Source organism: Lissotriton vulgaris, chromosome 7 (assembly GCF_964263255.1).
Source record: "Lissotriton vulgaris chromosome 7, aLisVul1.2, whole genome shotgun sequence".
NCBI classification, from domain to species: domain Eukaryota; kingdom Metazoa; phylum Chordata; class Amphibia; order Caudata; family Salamandridae; genus Lissotriton; species Lissotriton vulgaris.
The window spans coordinates 1,228,364,155-1,228,384,037 of record NC_141695.1 but is presented as its reverse complement, the minus strand read 5'-3'; the positions used below and the strand labels follow the sequence as shown (position 1 = coordinate 1,228,384,037).

Genomic DNA, 19,883 nt, shown 5'->3' with positions numbered 1-19,883 from the left:
TCCCATGCAAACCTCAATTTCTGGAAAAAAAATCACATTTCTGTGTTGGAAAGTAGTGGTATCACCAGACAGACACACTACCACTCAGCGTTCCTTCAGGCCTTCCGATAAAAAATGGTAACTGACTTGTGTGGATGGGCCAGGTGCCTGGGACAGGGAAGGGCCCAAAACCTAGTATGTATATGTGTATGGATTGTGATTGTGATTGGATAGCAGGCTATTGGCAGATCTTGCATTCTTTTCATGTCTCCCATCATTTACTGAACGAATATTTCAGAATTGTCTACCATCTTATTAACATCTTCCTTTGTGACTGTGTGTGCAAAGCTGACTTACTATATAACGACTAACAAAAATTAAGGGTGTTAATAATTTCCTTAAGTCTGTATATTTCAAAAAAGAATGGCTAATAGTCCGAAGAGCTCTCCCAATTCCACCCTCCTGCTTCTTAGCCCATTTCCTTACACCAAAAAAATATAGAAAAGTCAGATATTTTGATGTTCGTTCTACTTTATTAGAGAATTACCACAAGTGACTGCAGACTCATAAGAGGTTTCTACAGAATAACATGTTGGTTGTGAAAAACTGAAGATGGTCCCTGATGTGGAAAGTTGGAAAGGGAGAAGATCCAGCAATTGGTGTTGACGCAGAATCTGTCAGTGGCTTGAAGACCTAGGTTAGCTCTCCCCTGCAAGAGACAAAAACAGACAACGATCAGAAAACTACTCATGGTAAAAGGCAAATTCGAAAACCTCCAACTGAACAACTCACTGGTGGGCAGGTACCTTAAGTGTTTTGGGGCATCCTGTGACGATATTTGCTGGCTTCTCTTTTGTGCTTCTAGAAGTGGTTCAATTATAGTGGAGAAATGGCTCAGAAGGTCATATTCCGGGATCTCATATAGAAAGTTACCATATCTGCCAGTGGCAGTGGTGCTAGAACACTTTTCAGACTGGGGCTGCTGCCATTAAAATCACATCACTGAAGCCGTAGAGATTGTGAAGAATCCAAGCGCCACACAAAAAATAAGTGTAGCAAACAAGCCATACCCATGCAGTATTGGAGTGGTAGGGGTGGGGTACATAGCTAGTGGACCATGTTGGAGCACAGGTGTGGTAGTCATACCCAGACCACATTTTCTATTGACATGCCTGCTAATTTGCACAGATATACAGTTTTATCTGGTAAAATTATATAGTTCACAAACGATAGTATGTGGATATGGACTTCAACAATATTTATCATTTGCTTATTACTAAATATAGTGTCTTGATTTGATCCTATTAAAATATATTTTTCATCACATTTCAGAATTACCAATCTGATATGCTTAATTTGTGCTTTCCTAATTGCTTATATAATTTGAATTAGGTGTATAGTTCATTTACAGGTATTTAAATGTTGTGTGTTAATAAAAACTGACATCCTTATCAAGCTCTTCCTTTCACTTAATGTACTCTAGCAATATTGCCACCTTGTTCATTTTTGCAAAATCGTCTCACTTTGCAGCCAGAGAAAACAAAGTAAATACCAGTTTCCAAATAAGAAGTAATTTGACAGAAGACATTTAACATCGAAGTGTGACAAGATGAACACAAAATTCATTGGCATCATTATTGCTCATACCTCTTTTGAGCGCCAGGATGGATATTTCTAGGGGTGCTACAGCACACTTTCCTCCCTCCCGCTCCCCTTACTTGTAGTGCCTATGGCCACTAAAGTAGGTCACCAAGGGCATTATTTATGACATTTGTGGTGCTACCCTGCGTCACAGGGAAAAGGCAAGAATGCACATTATTTATCCAACACAGTGCATTCCTTTCCTTCCCCCTGCGGTGGCACCATTTTGGAAACCAAGCCCCAACGCAGGCCCCCTTGCATCATGGTGCAAGCGTGCCTGTGTTGTAGGAGCTTCCTACACAAAAACAATCCTGAGAGGCTTTTTTCATCCTTTCTGTGTGTGCTGCAGAATATAGCACACATAAAAAGAGGGAAAACCGAGGAGAAATATAGATATTTTTCCTCGTTACGCCTCCCCTGGTGAGGCGTATATTTTTGGCGCATTCCTAGTCCATATAAATCTGGGAATGTGTCAAAAACCATGGGAGTTAGGTGGACCCACCATAACGCCCATGGAATGCCTCTCTTGTGCAGAGTGGGGCAAAGCAGCGATTTGTACTGCATTGCATTGCTCCAGATTTTTTAAAGCAATTCAGCGCCACGCAAACTGACTTTTTGTGACTTCATAAATCTGACTTCGAGATTTACGTCGCACATGTACCACGTTGCATGGTTCAAGAATGACGCAAAGCTCTCTTAAATATGCCCCCAAGTGTCTCGGGACTTAGAATGGTTGCTCTTGTGGTGTGCTAGTATGAGGTTTTACATTTATATGATATTTTGTGTTCCTGTGAATAAGTGACCTCTTTTATCAAGTTTGTGAAACATTTGATTTTCTGCTTGAGTTAGGGCACTGCATTTGTGGCAATCAATTTTGTGCTGCTGTTTGGTGCTAATTGTATAATAACAAGGCTCAGTGGGCCTCTGGAGTGGGTATCTTTTTGGACTAGAGGAAGTGATGGCTAGGCCAGCCACTTCAATAGTTCTTTCCACCTAATGAGGCTCAGTAGTTTAGAACAATTCATTAGTTTTTAAAAAGTAAAACAACAAATTAATCTTTAGCTGCATTAGTTAGTTCACAGGTGCCTAATAGAATGCATACTACTAGTGATGTACTAGATGTATTTTATATTTCATTAGACTTCTGTACATGGGCACACAATATGAGGAAATAACTATTTCACCATTTTGGCTTTGTGCAGACTAATATCATATATTGCTGCCAATCTTATATTATTACTTCATTACTTGTTTTAGTGCTTTTTCTTACGAAGTCCAGCAATGCTTGCAATACCCATTAACTTAGCACACATTACAATTCACACTTTACTCAATTCCTCTCCTTCTCTTTTTGGGTCTCTCCTAGGCAGCGCATGTGCTGTCTCGTCGAGAGATGCTGTATACAGTATAGCAGGGGAAGATCGGCCCACTATTTTGCCATAAATTTGATTGGCTGCAATCATAAATTCTGCTTTTTCATTGGTTTGTGCCTTCTTAGTCCCGCCTCCTGACTGCCATGGTGTCAGTTTTGCTCTTTCGATGCTATCAGTCCCTTTACTTGTAAAACAGTTTTGTTTCCCTGTCTCTCCCCGTTCCATCCCGCAGTCCGTTAATTTTTGTATAAAAAAAAAACCCCACCCTGTTCGTGCCTTCCTTCATGCCGGCACTTGCATTTAAAATGCAATAGGTCTTGGGTAAATCCGAGTCTTATTGCATTTTTAATTCTTGTTTGTCATGTGATTGGTGGATGAATTTGCACTCTCTCTCTCGCATGCGCGCGATGCCTTACATCATACACATGGGCGACAAAACAGTGCCATTTTCTAAGAGATGGTGGTTCAGGGATGTCAGTCTTCAAGAACGCACACAAGGGGGCAATTGCTGAACTTCGCATACAGTGACGAACAGCCTACAATAATGTCAGTGTCTGTGGGGAGGTTGCTTGCTTTCTCTGGTCTGTGCTGAGCATCCCCAGCAGCTCAGCTGCTCAGAGGCCTCACTAGATGTGGTCCTGCACTGTCTATAAGGACAGCCTAACGGTTAAGATTTCGCCGAGGCATCCTGCATCCGTGCCCTGCCGTGAGGAGGCAACCCCGTCTCCTGAGTTAGTGAGGAGGAGGTTTCCGCACTCGGGACCACGGTGAAACAAATAACCCAACTGTCTTCTCTGGGCAGAGGCGACCTCTACTTCTGCCTGTAAGGAGGCAGGTGCTCCATTACTCTGTCTGCAAAGGCAACAGGTCTGTGCAGAGTCAGCCCTCTCGCCCCTTCCCCTATCTACCGGGTCTGCATTGAGGCATGATCCTCCGCTGTCTGGTGTGTGCAGAGGCTACGGCCTCCATTACTGTTGCAGGAACACACGCAGCCTCTTCCACGGCCGGGAGGAGGTGGGGGAAACCCCGCTGCCATGGCGCTGTAGAGGTCGCGGAGCACCCACCCCGCCAGGTCTGTGTAAAAGCAGCACCCGCTGCCAGGACTGTGCAAAAGTTGCCTGCCTCAGCTGTCGGGACTGCAGCTGCAAAACATCCACGTTGCACACTCCCACTGCTTCTCTCCAGCAAGTTTTTTGAGTTAGCTCGCGTGGCTGGTGACGAACGGCTGTGTATGTCCCTTCCTTTGAAACACAAAATAACAGCATGGCTTTTCTTTTCTCTGTGTCTGCTATTCACTGTAAGCATTTATTCGTTTTGTCTTTGATTTTTAATTGTTGTTATACTCCTTTTTCTATACATTAAATTTCCCCTTCAGTCTCATCCCTTCTTTTTTCTCTTAAACACCCTCATCAATGCAATTGCGTTTAAATGCTTTGTGGCAATGAGTCTTTCGTCTGAGGTCTGTCGTTCAGTCTCAAGCGCCGCATTGCCGTAATAGTGAAAGCACAGAGGAGGTCATACGAAATAAGACACAATGTGGATGTGTGATCTGTGAAATCTCAGTGCGCAGTGGGGTCGCATATAATCTCGAGACACTCTGGTCTATCGGCACAGGAGTTGTTTGCTTTTACAATGATCAGACTACTTTCACAAGTTTCACAACTTGTCGCTATTCACTGGAAAGGCCGTAAAAGTAAAAAAAAAACATGAGTTAAAAATTTCGTCTCCTCCTGTCGCATCACAATGCACAAACGGATCACATATCACCACAATGTCCGGGGGAGCCGAGTCAAATCTGAAAGCACAGAGGGGGTCCTACGAAAGAAGACACAATGTGGATGTGTAATCTGGTACATCACAGTGCGCATTGGGGTCGCATATAATCTTGATACACACTGGTTTACCGGCACCGGAGTTGTTTGCTGTTACAATGATCGGGCCACCTTCACAAGTTTCGCAACTAGTCGCTATTCACTACAGAAATTTGCTGAATGCTTTTTGCGTTGGTACATCATCATATGTATTTTTGTTGCTAACCTGTGTAAGTCCACCTACCTACCTCCTCCATGTCCTTCTGCCCACACAGAGATTAGTCCGTAGAAATTGTCTTCCACGCGCACCCGTAAATAATATTTTTTTCAAATCTTGTATTGTGAGTGATATGACCATGAAGGCCCTGATTCTATATTAAAAACACAGCTTTGTACTACACCATTTCCCGCTAAAAGGCAATATTTCTCTCCATGTGTTCCTATACCTGGAGTAACATCATAATACCTGGAGTGCCACACAGTTTGGTCCTCACTTTCCTTCCATATTAAAGAACAGTAGATGTTTCAGCACCCAGGCTAATATGCTACATTGCTAAATACATTTAAGGTCCCAAAGGCGAGACCGATTTCATTGCAAATGCTTGTTTTTGATAGTTAGTTATATATCAGTCTATTTTCACTAAATACTGAATCTGACCTACTACGATTAGCTGCAGTAGATCCCTCATCTAGAGGGCATTTATAGACCTATCACTGGGCGAGAGAAGATCTCTGGTGAAAGCAAGTTTGTGGTTAATCTTGGGAGATTGTAGTCAATCAACTTTTCCAGGACGTGGTCAGTAGAAACTGATCTCAATCCCTAGGTCTGAGCCCCACTCCTCCAGCAGCCTTTTTACTTACACACTGGTTTCCTATTGTACCTTCCTGGGAAGTCACAGAAGGTGTCAGTGGCAAAGTTTGGGTTCAGATTGTAACCACCCGCCCAGCTACTAATATTTGCAGACTAAAAACAGAGGCAAACACTGCTTAGTTTGTAAAATATTGAGATCTCAATGCTCTGCTGAGAAGACTGCAGCCGACATCATTAAATGTCGGCACAACGAATATCAATTCTGCGTAGTGTTGAACCCATCTTATACCTCTTTAATCCACTAACGGTGACACCCTGACTACTTATTTCACATTTTCAGGTTTCTGCTTTGTTCCTTTTTGACGGTTTTCCATCTTTCTCTTCCTTCTTCTTTTCCCTCTGTGTGTTTTCCCCTCTCTTGCTTTCAGCTAATATTTGATGAAACAAAAAAGTGCCAGTGGATCTCACTGGCAACCACCAGCTGAAAATAAGCACTGGAGGTAAATCTTTCTGGTAAAGTGAACTCAAGATGTTTCTCCTATATCTCTGGTAATTCATCTTAAATGTGGTAATGCATCAGATTTTCTAGGGACCTCTCGTGTTTCTCAGGCATGGTTGTCAGACTACAGTGGTGTGATGGTTGCAATGGCTAACTATTCCAGCATTAGAAATTCTAGTGGTTTCGAAATAAAAGGATGAGGTGTTTTTACCACTGGGCCAATCTTGTAGTTAAACTCTACCTTTATGCTCAAATAGTTCTAGCAGCAACGTATTTCCCTAGTTCAAATCACTCTACCAACTGATTGGTGGGTTATGAACTGATGTATACAATTTGTGGTTCAAAAAATGGAGTGCAGTTAGCTGGAGCATGACTATCTCGCAGCTAAGGAAAGTAAAAATGCTTTTAAATGTAAGTTGTATGCATGCTTCAGCTGAGAGTGTGCTTTTGTAAAAAAGAGTGTGTGTGAATGTGTGCTTATTTGTAAGCATGTGTGTGTGAGTCAAAGTAAAGGCCAAATGGAAAATGCTGTTCCTTTCGCTACCCCTGGCTTTTTGGTAAATTGACGCCCATGGTGAGAGTTAAACGGATCCATGCAGTGATTTAGGATGATTGTTAATTTGATGCCCGAACCCGAAGTTTCTTACTACAATGAAGGGTCACAAGAGATGCCCCTTGGTTTTCTGTTTTGAAACTTTGAATGCATGAGACTTCCTAAAATGTGCAAAATTATGTTTTCACATTTGCAAGTCAGCATGTTTGCATGTCAGCATGTTTGCACATTTGCAAGTCAGCTGACTTTTCAACTTTTCACACCTCTGATAACTCCTACTTTCAGAAACGAAGATGTGATTTAACTAAGTCTTCGTTCATCTTTTTGAGAAAAAATAGGAGACTATCATTATAAATAAAAATGATATATGTGATTGGCTAAAGTTCAGTATGTAATAAATATAGTTACTGATCCATGTTCAAGAATACTGCCTTATATTCAATGGTGCATGTCCTCGACAGTCGGATTGTTGTAGCCCCCCATAAACTTGGTGAAGCGTCTTATCCTGCATGAAATACCTGATGGGAAGCTGCACTTCCTGCAAATATTCAATGCAATGAAATATGAAACAGCTCAGAAGAGATGGGAGTCCTTTGGTAGATTATTGCTTACATTTGGCTTTCATAGAAAGTCTACAGTAAAATAATTGCCTCCATTCTTAAACAATGCGCTCAACTGCGGGGATTTCTAATTCCAGTTCAGCTGTAATTATTCAATATAATTCACGACCAAAAAACGTCAATATAAAGGAAAAAACAATTGGCCACATGTAACCTCCCTGACAGGTGCCACTCTCTGTAGAGACTGACTTTGTTTTTTTTTATTTGTACAGCTCACAGCTACCCACAGTGAGTTTCCCGGCACTTGTACGAATACCACAAGGGAACCCTTCCTGGCTTTCCCTGTGAAGTGTCCACTCCTGGGCACCCCCATGGTGCAGACCAGGCATCCCTCACGTTGTGGGGGCCGTTGTGGAGACTAAGCAAGCTATTGCCCAGAGTTGCAGCGTGAGATCCATGATCAGAATAGGCACTGAGGCGATAATATCCGGTCAGGGGAATTAATGAGCCCGAGACCCACTGGGGCAGGACTCGAACCCTGGTCCCTGGCCAGAGCTTTGCATCGAGGTCTGCCTGCTCTAACCATTGAGCCACACTTCTACACGAAAGCACCAGCAAATGTACATACATTGTTCCCGGCAGAATTAATTTTACATAAAGGCTTTTTCTTCCACTTGCAATATAAAATTAAATTGACTTTACCTTTGCTTATATCTCGAGGCCACAATACATTTTAGAGACTACATGTGTAAGCCTCAATTAAAATCTGGGGGCTCTACCATAGCTTTTCCCTAGGCTTTCTTAAGATTAATATTTTTTTTGTAGACCCTAATTCATAAATACTCTTGAATGAAAGGTAGTTTGATCCTGGTAAGGCTCATGGGGAAGGGGTCATAGCTGCTGGTTAGTATATACGTTTGTGTGTGATTGCCTGCTTCATGCATCCATGGTATAAGGTTGTCCATGACATAATAGTGGTGTTGCATGAAGTATTGTGGGAATTCATGACAAGATGCTGTCCATCCATGGAGTGATGCAGGCCCCCATATAATAGTGGCAATTGGTTGCATAGTAATAACATAATTTGCTACTAAGTCTCACCGCTGGCGCCTGTGCTTAATTTGTAATATAATCGGTGCAAATAACCATATTTTGTTTAGATGCCAGTGGCCGGCAATATGGATGGCCGGGGTCACGAATACCATGGCTGCATAGTTCTGATTCCACTTCATGCCTCTTTTTTTTAGTACTGAATACTCTCTCACTCTTTCAGAATTCCTGCTTTCTCCATTTGCACTGTTTTTTTTCCTCATTTTTCTCTTCCTCCTTCTTTCCCCCTTGCGTTTTTATAGGTCTCGCCTGGCGAAAGGAGCGCATGCGCTGCTCTCACCATGGAGAGGACCCTTTGGAATCAATTTTCTCCAACGCTTGCATGCACGCGTCTGCATGGACAAAGATGGCTGCTCTTGCCGCCATGGAGAGGACCTTTTGGAATCAATTCTCCCAACGCTTGCATGCACGCGTCTGATTGGACAAAGATGGCTGCTCTCACCATCTGTCCAATGCAGACAGCATGCGCGTGTCCGAACGGACTGTGGACAGTCCGACGCCATCTTGTCTAAATAGCGCCTTCACCACGCTGCCGCGCTCACTCCCCGACCCTCGTGCATTCACCACGCTGCCACGCTCCCTTCCCCGCCTCCCCCCACCCACTCCCACCGCAACTATCTTCGCCTTCCACAACAGGTAAGTTTAATTAGTGTGTTCAGTGTGGGGGAGAGGAGGGTGTAGATGGTGTGTTATTTTGGAGGGACTCCATCAGCCTTGTTCTTTTTAATCGCACCATGCCACCATTACCAAAGCCCATGTCCCGGCTGCGCCTGTTGTCCTACTTGTTTAATTAATGCTGTCTGCTTCCATGCTACGAAAGCTGTCTTCGGGGGCTGTCGGGCCCCTCTCTCCTCCCCTTTGCAGGCTGATCCTATGAGTGCGGGAAAGCCTGGGGCTAAGGCTGCCACTCCTCTCACCCGAGCTGTGGGGAACCTGACTGGAGCAGGGTAGAAACTTTTAGAGTCCCCGCCTCCTCTGTATACATAATTGTGGGCACATGGACGGGTCATCCCCGCGCACCGGCAGACTCAGTGTACCCACCATTCCTCTCCACACCAGGCTACGGACACTGCTGGTCGCCATGGGTCCCCTGCTCCTTGTCTTGCTGCTGGCCGGCAAGAGGGGCACTCAGTACAAGCGCTACACTTTCAGGAGCAACCCGTGGGACGAGCTGATGCTGCTGGAGTTGCTGCGCACAGGGAGGGAGCGGCCTCTTGGCGCTTCACATCTTCATTTTGCCAACTCTTGCAAGTGCAGTTATAATCAAGCACAATGAATACCCTTTCCATGGGCACATAGCGCCTTGTGCTGTGCTGTGGCGCTTTACACACAGAGGGACGCCAGTTGGGTGAGTCTTGGGCGCAGCTCCCCAGACACCCGCGGTTTAGGAGGCAAAGACCCCAGACCAGACTTTGAGACAAAAGCTAGCACCTCCCTGGTGCAGGCGCTAACAAGGAGGGGCGTTTTATTTCTACAAACCTTCCACGTGCTGCACACGCGATGCCCTGCACAGCGCACATGCAAGGTTTCAAGAGTGGTCTAGACAAATGGTTTTGTAACGTAAGGGATGTTTGTAGAATAGATCCTATGCAGATCTGGATGCACACCAGTGTCCATGGTGCAAAGGTGCTGCGAGGCACGAGGCCAGCGCTATGGTGCACCAGCACTAGGGATGGAGGACGGGCTGTGCTGCCAGTGGCCTCAGAAATAATAAATACAGATGAGTGTGTGTGCACGGAGGCCCCAGAAGGTGTTTGTGGAGGTCCGGGGGACTGAGGCACTGAGAGCACACAGGGTGACCACTGACCAGACGTCCTGGATTGACAATCCCGCTTTCAGAGGACTGTCTTTTATTCTTAGAATATTTCCCCTGTTCAAGAAGTAACACTTGTAAAGCAGACCATATCGCCAATATACATTATATGGAATTGCAGTCACTCATGCATACTACAGGTGGTCGAGCCTCTGAAAGCTCTAGCTAGGCTGAATCCTGACTCTGGCTCAGCTCAAGGTCCCGTCGGAACCTTGAGCCCATAACGAGCCAAGCTTTCATGTGCTTTCTGTGTGCCACCCTATGCCCTCATGCACAAAATAGATAGAAGCAAATCATTAACAGTTGAGGTGAACAGGAGAGAACTAGATACCTGCTTAATAGATGATTTGTGCAAAGTGAAACCAGTAAACATGAATTATTTGCGGATTCCCCGCTTAACCAAATTGTGTGATCATAGACAAATATTATATTTTACTGATCCTCCTTTTTCTTCACTATCGTATATGAAAGCACCTTCAAACACTTGAGTGCAGAATTCCAACTGTACAAAAAACTATTGTTTGATTTAATAGGCTAAAATGTTGCTTTGTCTATAACATACTGGGCCTCATACAGGGTTTACATGACTACTTTCTTGTTTATTCAAGTAACAGCACCACAGCTCTTTGCATGGTAGCACTGTCTTCAATTTGCGTTTGGGTGTAAACTGATGGTATATCATGGTTGAAAAACATGGCGTAAATTACTTCACAACTGAAGTGTATCCAATATACAACTTTTCTTTTTTTCCCCAAACAAAATCTATGTGCCAAGCAAGTACAACGAGTCTGTGGGATAAACCATTAAAAATGCAATAGGTCTCGCCTTTCATTAAGTTAAAGCCATTTGCTTTGCTATCCAATACCATTAGCAAAGCAAATGGCTTTAACTTATTTAAAGGCGAAACCTATTGGATTTTCAATGCTTGTCTTTTCTTGCTGTGGGTGAAAGTCTAATGAGGGAAAATAAGTACTGGTTCCCATAAATAAATGCTGGGGGGCCCACCTGCAACCACTGGCTCTAATCATGCACTGGCTGTCACACTGCTGGTGCTGACATAATGGAGGTAATTCTTGACATATATTAGGCTTTTTTGGCGTAATGGTGCCCCTCCTTGGTATAATGCTGATCCTGATTTAAAGCTGGTAATTATTGGTATGATGGAGCAAGGTTTCACACGTAAAGTGACTTGCTCATGCACAACCCTCTCGAAATAATATTAATGTACTAACTAACATGTTTTGTCTTATTAATATTGCATTACACAACATTTTAGGCATCTAGGGGAGTCTTGCCAATGTGCTTTTACTAATAATAATCCGCTTGCACTAAAATGGCTGCTGCTACGCAGGATTTTCTACTGAGCATGCGTCTGTCACCCACGTGATATGCTTGGTGGGAAAACATCTGCTTCTGCGCAATAGAACTAAGATGGACATTATGTGTCCTAACGTGCAAGAAACATGCATCGCTGCTTTGCTAAGCTGTTTGTTTTCACTTAATATCTAACGTAATAGTATAAAAGAAATTAATGGGAGTAGAGTAGATAGAAGTGGTATAGAGTGTATTCATTTATTCTGTGACTCTAAAGCTGTTTCTTTTCTATTTTCACATATCATGAATAAACGGGCCTAAATGCTTTGCTGAACTCCATCTTTGGAGAAACTGCGTCTGCGCACAAAGACTTGAAGTTACAGAAGCTGTCGCCTTGAATCATGGCCAAGACGGACATGGAAGGTGGAGAAGAGTGAACTCCTTGCCTTGCCAGAGGAAGCTGAATTGATTAAATTGTTTTTAAATGATCATGGATACATTTCACTACCGGGCGGAATAAAGAACATGAGTAGATAAAGTTATGGGAGGGAACATCATGAATACATGATTGACAAATTGCTTCTAGAAAACTATGGTGTGATGGCTATTCCTTGTTCTTGTCCAATAAAATTATGGGATTCACACATTTGCAACATTTGGGGGTTGTACATGACCTGAAAAATAGTATAATTAGGGTAGGCTTAGCTAGTTAGTTTGTCCGACTAGCTGACCTGTCACTGACCCAACGCACTTAATAGGTGATCGAGAGCAGAGTTGCTGGCGGAGCACTCTGTCAGAAGATTCTATAACCCAATCGGGGTTCGGAATGGAGATCGATGACCTAATCAGGGTCGACTGTTAGCTCCAGAGAGGGTTTACAACGCCGGTGTTTTGAACTTTATTTGCGGTGCAAGTCTTAGCCTGTGGTGGTCCTGTCCTGATCCAATTTGGTCCGTATCCTGTCGTGGTTCTGATTCTGGCTTGCACCTGTTCTTACCTGCTGGCACCTGTACTTGGGATTTTGTTATTCTTTTGACTCAGCCCATGGCCAGGATTGGTCATCACTCCGAAATAGGTAACTATAAAGTGTGGGTTTGTCATTGTATTGTTTCCCTTTCTTTTACCCACCCTCTGTTTTAAAATGCTTAATGATATTTTCTCTCCAATGCATTTGCAATGATTATTTTCCAAAATTCTGTATTATTCTAAGAATAAGAAGTTAATCTGAAATTGATGTTATAATTTTCAAAATTACTTAGATAAAGATTTTAAACTTTTCCGAGTTTGTGGTTATTCATGAAATTCTAAATGTTATTATTGCTACCTATTTTTCTCTCTAACTCCATCGATCCTTTAGGACTATAGGTATCGGTGACTTGGATTGGTAAGATAAATGGTATAAAATCCAAATGGTAAAAACCCCAATTGGTTTGAGTGTTGGTTTACCTGTTTAATATATATAGATATAGATATATGGGCCCGGGTGAGTATGTTGAGCAGGTGAGCCCGCGCTCTATCAGGTATACTGTAGGCATCTATGATGTGAGATCTATAATCCCTGAAATTGGCAATATTTTGTTTTCGGTAATTTCGTTTTGTCTAATAACAAAAGATTGTATGTGATAGCAAAATGGTTGTCTTTTCATAAACAGGTAAGCTCATTCTTGGAGACATAATTACAGTCTAAAATATGCATTCAAAGCGTATATTTCACTGATCATTATTGTTTTCGAGATCGTCGCCTGTGACATTAGTAGACAGTCTGTTCTCGGGACCTCTTAGGTGCCCCTATCTATAGCGAAAGCACTGCTGTTTGATGCTGTAACATCAATCTAGCCTGCCATTGTGCAATTTTTATATTTTTTAATTTACCGTCGGATCCCTTCCAGGGACCTTCACATTGAAGAAATATGACTACGGATTTCCTTCGAAGGAGCGGGATGGAAAAATGGAACTGAGAGAAAAGCAAAAATGAAGAAATCTGTTATGAAAAATAATAGGCAGAAAGGAACTGCATTTTTAAAACTGACTGGATCACCCATGATTTTTTAGGCTGGCTTCAGGAATTTTTGCCACTACTATCTCAATAATTTCCTGTGGCGAGGAAACAACAATACCCCCCCGAAAGTGTCAGCTTAGCTTGGGGCACCGTGAAAGTATTAGAATATTTTATTAGTGCTATTCAGAGTATATGTCTGTTTTGCACATTTATGTGAGAATGGCTTTGTGTAATGATCTAGCTGGCCCCGTTTATTCTGTATCAGCCTGCCACATACACAAAACTCTCTGGAAGAAGTCAGCCTCACTGACCTCTGCACTCCATCGTAAACACAAACGTTTGGGACTAACAATGCTCACCACTTACAGGACTTCCAGTGTCCGCCACATGGGCCAAGCTCCTGTATTACCCGGAGGACTTCTTGTTGGTACTCACTGTTTTGGCTTATTTCTTGTAACCTTTCTGTTTTGAATTCCCTAGAACTATAGTGGTTTGTAAAGGCTCATAATGAAAGTGTCACTGCTGGCTATAAGCAATGTCAAGGCATGTTGTACGCAATGACTGGATTGTAGAACTGTAGTTACATTTTGTAGTGTAAATACTATCCAGTGATGCCTACGATGCTTATAATAGTAACATTTAAACCTGATTAACTGGTGCGGAGGGCACAGCTATTGTAATATGTTCATAACACAATAGAATATGTTTAGGGAAAAACCTTTTGTAGCACAAGCATGATGTTATCTAGTGAAGCATTTGAGAACAGAGTCCAGGCTCCCACCTGACACATGAGGGGCACATACATCAAACAGGCCTGGAGGTGAAAGCTCTGTGTTGTCTTCAATCCATTAACTGGTCACAACTGGGTACTCTCCACTTCCAAAAAGCAGATCCCAGTTCTGATTCGTGCAGGCTCGCATACTTCACTGGACTGTCTATATACCTTGCTCTCGATACCTCGGTGATCACAGCTTCCCATACCTGCCCCACATAATGATGTCCACCATTTTCGTGCATAGGAAATATGTCAGTCTGCGGTGGAAGCCTCTAATGGTGTTGGAAAACCTTCCCTGAAGTATGGAATGTGCATCAATGTCTGTTATGACTGCATTCAAATGTAGGCGATACATTATAGCTCACTGAAACACAAAATAGTCTCCTTCTTGGGCTTAGTCTCGCAGAGGGCATCAAGGACTCTTTGAGTGGAATGTGAATGTAGGAACTCAGACACAGTCAGGTGGTTCAATCTCTAGTCGCTACTGAATCTTCAGAAAAGAGAAGGACATTATTTACATTAGATACAACAATTAGTGAATGCAGTAATGTCTTAACTAATGCAATCGCTGTCTAATACATGCATCTCTGTATTACTCAATGCTCACCTAACTCTCTGTGCATAGAGGCTGGACTACATTAAACATGAAATATTTAAAACTTCCTAGGCAACCAGAAGCCCAACATTCGTTAAGTGTAAATTATGACTGAAAGATAACCAAGAGCCTCAATATATCTACTACGTACAAGATTCTTACTTTGATAAAAGTTATTTTTATTCATAAATGTATTTGTTTCCCACATAAAAAAGACAATATAATTCACAGTAGATAAAAATCAAGATATCAAGTATTAAAATACATGTAGAACCATGTAGACAATATAGGTACAATTCACGGTTAAAAACAATGTGAGAGACTTTGCAATTAGAATTTCTGTAACAATTATAACATACAAGAATTCATCCCTATATATCTAATATCATCATCAATTTTGGACACATGACAGTTTCAAACAATTCACCAATAAGTCACTGTAGAAATAAAGAAAATGCAATTATTCCTAATTATATACAATATTTCATCGTCAGTCTCTACGCGTGTTTCGGCGGCGGTCCGCCTTCTTCCGGAGATTCACTTGCCAAGTCTAAAAAATAGAGAACAACAAATGTTGTATATATCATAACATGGTTATACATTGAGGCTCTTATGATTAATGATTATCTTATACAGGTACACTAGACCACTAAGCTTAGTTGAGGATGACCAAGCTAATTCATTTCTGTAGACAAAGGATACGTATACTGTTTCAAAGGAACAAAGACCTGAGGGGGCATAGAATACATTTGATGACGCCCTAAGTGAACACCTTATAACCCAAAACGGATAGAAACAGGGTGACAAGATATCTAATAAGCCAATAAAAGGATAATAAACCATCTTCTTTACTTGACTGCATCAATAAATTAGCTGTAGTAACATTGCAGGTAATTTTTTATTTGTTGCATCCATTCATGAGAGAAGGTGTTTTTCTGTTTTAAATTAAGCATTGACTCTATAAATTAAGGATAGCCGGAAACCTGATTCTAATATATGGCAATATACTAGAAATTGAAATAACAAAATTCATAAAAGTATGAGATCATAATTTAAATACAGGCACCGTGAAGAGAAAGAAGGAAGAAAAATATATATATATAAAAGTACTCTTTCAATTCGAGGAATTAACTATTTCATCTGTTAAAACCTAGCGGTAACAACAAAACTTGTGCTAAAGGATCCCACGAGTGTATTGTAGTGCTCTTTTCTCCTTCTCTTTTTCTACCAATTATAGCTATCCCACCTTTTTTCTCTTTCCTTTCCTAGCAATTATAGCGATTCCAATTTATGCGGTAGATTACTCCTTTGATTGGAACACTTATAACAAGACCCTGAATAGGTAAGAATGCACTGTGTATCAATTCAGTGTAGTCTGATTATGTTCTTAAACAGTATCGCAAATTTAAACCAGAATCAAATATCATAAATGATATCAAGTAAAGAAGATGGTTTATTATCCTTTTATTGGCTTATTAGATATCTTGTCACCCGGTTTCTATCCGTTTTGGGTTATAAGGTGTTCACTTAGGGCGTCATCATATGTATTCTATGCCCCCTCAGGTCTTTGTTCCTTTGAAACAGTATACGTATCCTTTGTCTACAGAAATTAATTAGCTTGATCATCCTCAACTAAGCTTAGTGGTCTAGTGTACCTGTATACGATAATCATTAATCATAAGAGCCTCAATGTATAACCATGTTATAATATATACAACATTTGTTGTTCTCTATTTTTTAGACTTGGCAAGTGAATCTCCGGAAGAAGGCGGACCGCCGCCGAAACGCGCGTAGAGACTGACGATGAAATATTGTATATAATTAGGAATAATTGCATTTTCTTTATTTCTACAGTGGCTTATTGGTGAATTGTTTGAAACTGTCATGTGTCCAAAATTGATGATGATATTAGATATATAGGGATGAATTCTTGTATGTTATAATTGTTACAGAAATTCTAATTGCAAAGTCTCACATTGTTTTTAACCGTGAATTGTACCCATATTGTCTACATGGTTCTACATGTAATTTAATACTTGATATCTTGATTTTTATCTACTGTGAATTATATTGTCTTTTTTATGTGGGAAACAAATACATTTATGAATAAAATAACTTTTATCAAAGTAAGAATCTTGTACGTAGTAGATATATTGAGGCTCTTGGTTATCTTTCAGTCATAATTTACACTTAACGAATGTTGGGCTTCTGAGGTTCCGTGACGATTTGAACCCGTGTTTTCAATATTGTCGGAAATACATAATATTGGTATCAGTGAACCGCAAATGATCCATTTAGCATATCCTGGTGTTTTCGCTACGCTACGAGCAAGAGTACTCCTGTTACAAACACATTTCTGATCTACCCATGGCATCCATCTTAGATCATGGCAGCCATTTTGTGTTTCTTGCCCTCACATACGCAATAACCTCTGATCACTTCATTCCGATTAAGGACACGTAGCCTTAGCCGGAGATTCACCTCTCTAGTGACACGTGCACCTTAGACCAGATCACGCTGTAGCTGCATGACTCGACAAAGACTGCCTCCTCTGCCCGAGGCCAGCCCTACCGAACTGGTTCTCGTGTCCGTTGTCCCGATCATGATTAGGCGGCCGAAGCTGGTAGCCTTGCCCATTTACAACCCACAAACATCTCTTATCCTGCTTTTCTATCTTCTGCACCTGGCTCTGCTCCTTTCCTTATGGGTCTTTATTAGGGGGAGGTAACGAAATTTACGATGAGGCGGTCCGGGTTCTGAATGAATAGTTGACATGAGATTATGATGGAAAAGTGGGAACCTCTCATTCGTAATGTTGTGTCATCAGATATTGCCGACGATTCCTGTGCAACGCCAAATATTTATTGTTTAGGACACAAAGGTTTGGGAATGTACTAACATGTGAAGAATTTGCCCGAAGCCCAATTTTCTGTATATAAGGAGCAACCCTCTTTGTACAAATCGAACAGGCTCCTAGATACTGCCCATGTGTGGTTTCTGTGACTTCTGTGTCCCTGCAGTAATAAACCTTTGGTCTTTGACGCCACCATCGAGAAGCCCGTGTTTCTGTTCATTTGCGCACCAAGGCAGGTGGAACTCCGGGGTCTTTGGGTGTTGTTCCCTGACACCTCTGGACAGAACCAAAAAAGTCCAGAACTCCAATTGGCGCCCAACGTGGGGCGACGTCATTCGGTACCGGTCCAAAAGCCTGAAGAGTTCGAGAAGCTTCGTGTGAAGATTCCTGAGGGAGGCGCCCCACTTCATCGATCCCGGCATATCGCAAAAGTGGCCCGAAGTTCTCTTCCACGAGGGTTCCCGTTCAGGACGGCTGCAGTGGGCCGTTGCCTTGACCGTCGCCCTGTCTTGGACCCGAGGTGCAGTCCTTAGTACAGCGAAACGTGACGGGTTTCTCCTTGGTGACGTCTTCAGTGCCTCAGTTAAGTATTTAGTGATAGCTAGCTGGTTACTTCGTAAGGGTTGTTAAAATCCTTTTTGGTTCTTGGTTTGGTTTGGTTTCGTAAGATTATCACTGGTTGTTCTGGTTACGATAATCTATTTGGTTTAGTTTGGGTATCGATACATCAGTTCGTTTTTGGTAGGCCTAAGTTCTTGGTTCAGGTGCACATATCTGTTTCGTGTTTGTTTGTTCTGTGTTCCGGATTGCAAAATGGTAAGTCAGAGAAATTGTATGTTGTCTTGTTTTGGTTGCAACAGTGACTCACGATTGGAGGACTCATGTCTGGTTCCTCCGATTGGGACTCCCCTATATGACTTGTATTGTAAACACGGTGTGGGTCCTATATCTTATAATGAGGTGTGGGTCCGATACACTGAGAAAGATGGTGTCCTTAGTTGGCCACTGCATGGTAGTTTTGAACCCGAAATCCTTGACAATTTAGAAGCGAAATTGTTTAGGAAGAAAGCCCGGCCGGCAATGTTTGATTCTTTCCGTTACTGGCGAAAAGAATCCAAACAGAGAGAAATTAAAAGGTTGAAGAAAGAACAGAAAGAGCAAGAAGAGTTGACTCTGGAGCAAACGGCTAAACAGCTACAAGTCAACGAGTCAGAGAAGGCCATAGAGGTGGCCATTAGAGAGCATAATTTAGCGATCGACAAGTGCTACCCTGCCTTGCCATCGAAAACAGCTAAGATACTAGAGGATTCTGAAAACGATCCTCTGTTGTCTTATTTGTTACGGTCACCTCCACCGTATGCACAAGGTGCTACGGCTCCACCTTTACCGAATGTACAATTGCCGGTTGCTGGACAACCTGGTATTCCTGCTCCTGCCCCTCAGAATCAAGCTCCTGTACCTCCTGTAGTCAATGTGAATGTTCCTACGGCTCCTCCTCCTCCTGGATTGCCGACTTCTATACCTGTATCTGTCTCGCTTACACCTACTACTCCACAAACTGTTTTTCTCGATACTTCTACTGTCCCGCTATCTGTTCCTACCTCTACTGTGTTCTCTGCGTCTGCTAGTGTGTTGACTCCACTTTTCTTATCGTCGAAGAATCACTGATTCTGTTTCGAGCATTCTAACCCCTTTCTATAAATCTTTAATTAAGACTCCTACTTCTGACTCTGTTCAAAGACGTAGTCAGCTTCCGAGTACTGAAGAACGGGGAATTTTAGATTCCACGGCTCTCAGATGGATTTCAAAGAGTAGGAGATACAGTACGAGAGATGTGCTAGACACATTTATGCAGTGGAAAGAGCCAACGCAACGGTATGTCTTTGATGAGATGTGCTCGCTGCTACGTGAGGAAATAGAAGAAGATGATGTTGAATCAAATCTAGAAGACTTAATTAAGGTCCAGAAAGAGTTTGCTGCAGGAATGATAGTAGGTGAAAATATAGAGGAAGCGATGGAACTGATTTTAAGTTATAGAAATGATCCATCACTTCGTTCACCGAGAGATTTAGAGAAAAGCAAGACGAAGCTAAATCGCCAATATCCAATGAGGGAGGTTCCTCCAATTTGGCGCGATGCTGTGCAAGCTGATGCAGTCCGTGGTATTGCAGCCGCTCCGGCGCAATTCCAAAGAGT

At 42.2% G+C, this 19,883-nt stretch overlaps 1 protein-coding gene across 1 annotated transcript in view; it reads right to left on the bottom strand.

Moving 5' to 3' along the window:
• Positions 1–492: 492 nt before the first annotated feature.
• The window catches only part of LOC147703288 (uncharacterized), a 321,000-nt gene continuing 301,609 nt past the window's right edge, over positions 493–19,883 (bottom strand). Inside the window, exon 11 of the mRNA XM_086928906.1 lies at positions 493–688. The gene's annotated coding sequence lies outside the window, so the exon portion shown is untranslated. The remainder of the gene's footprint in view (positions 689–19,883) is intronic.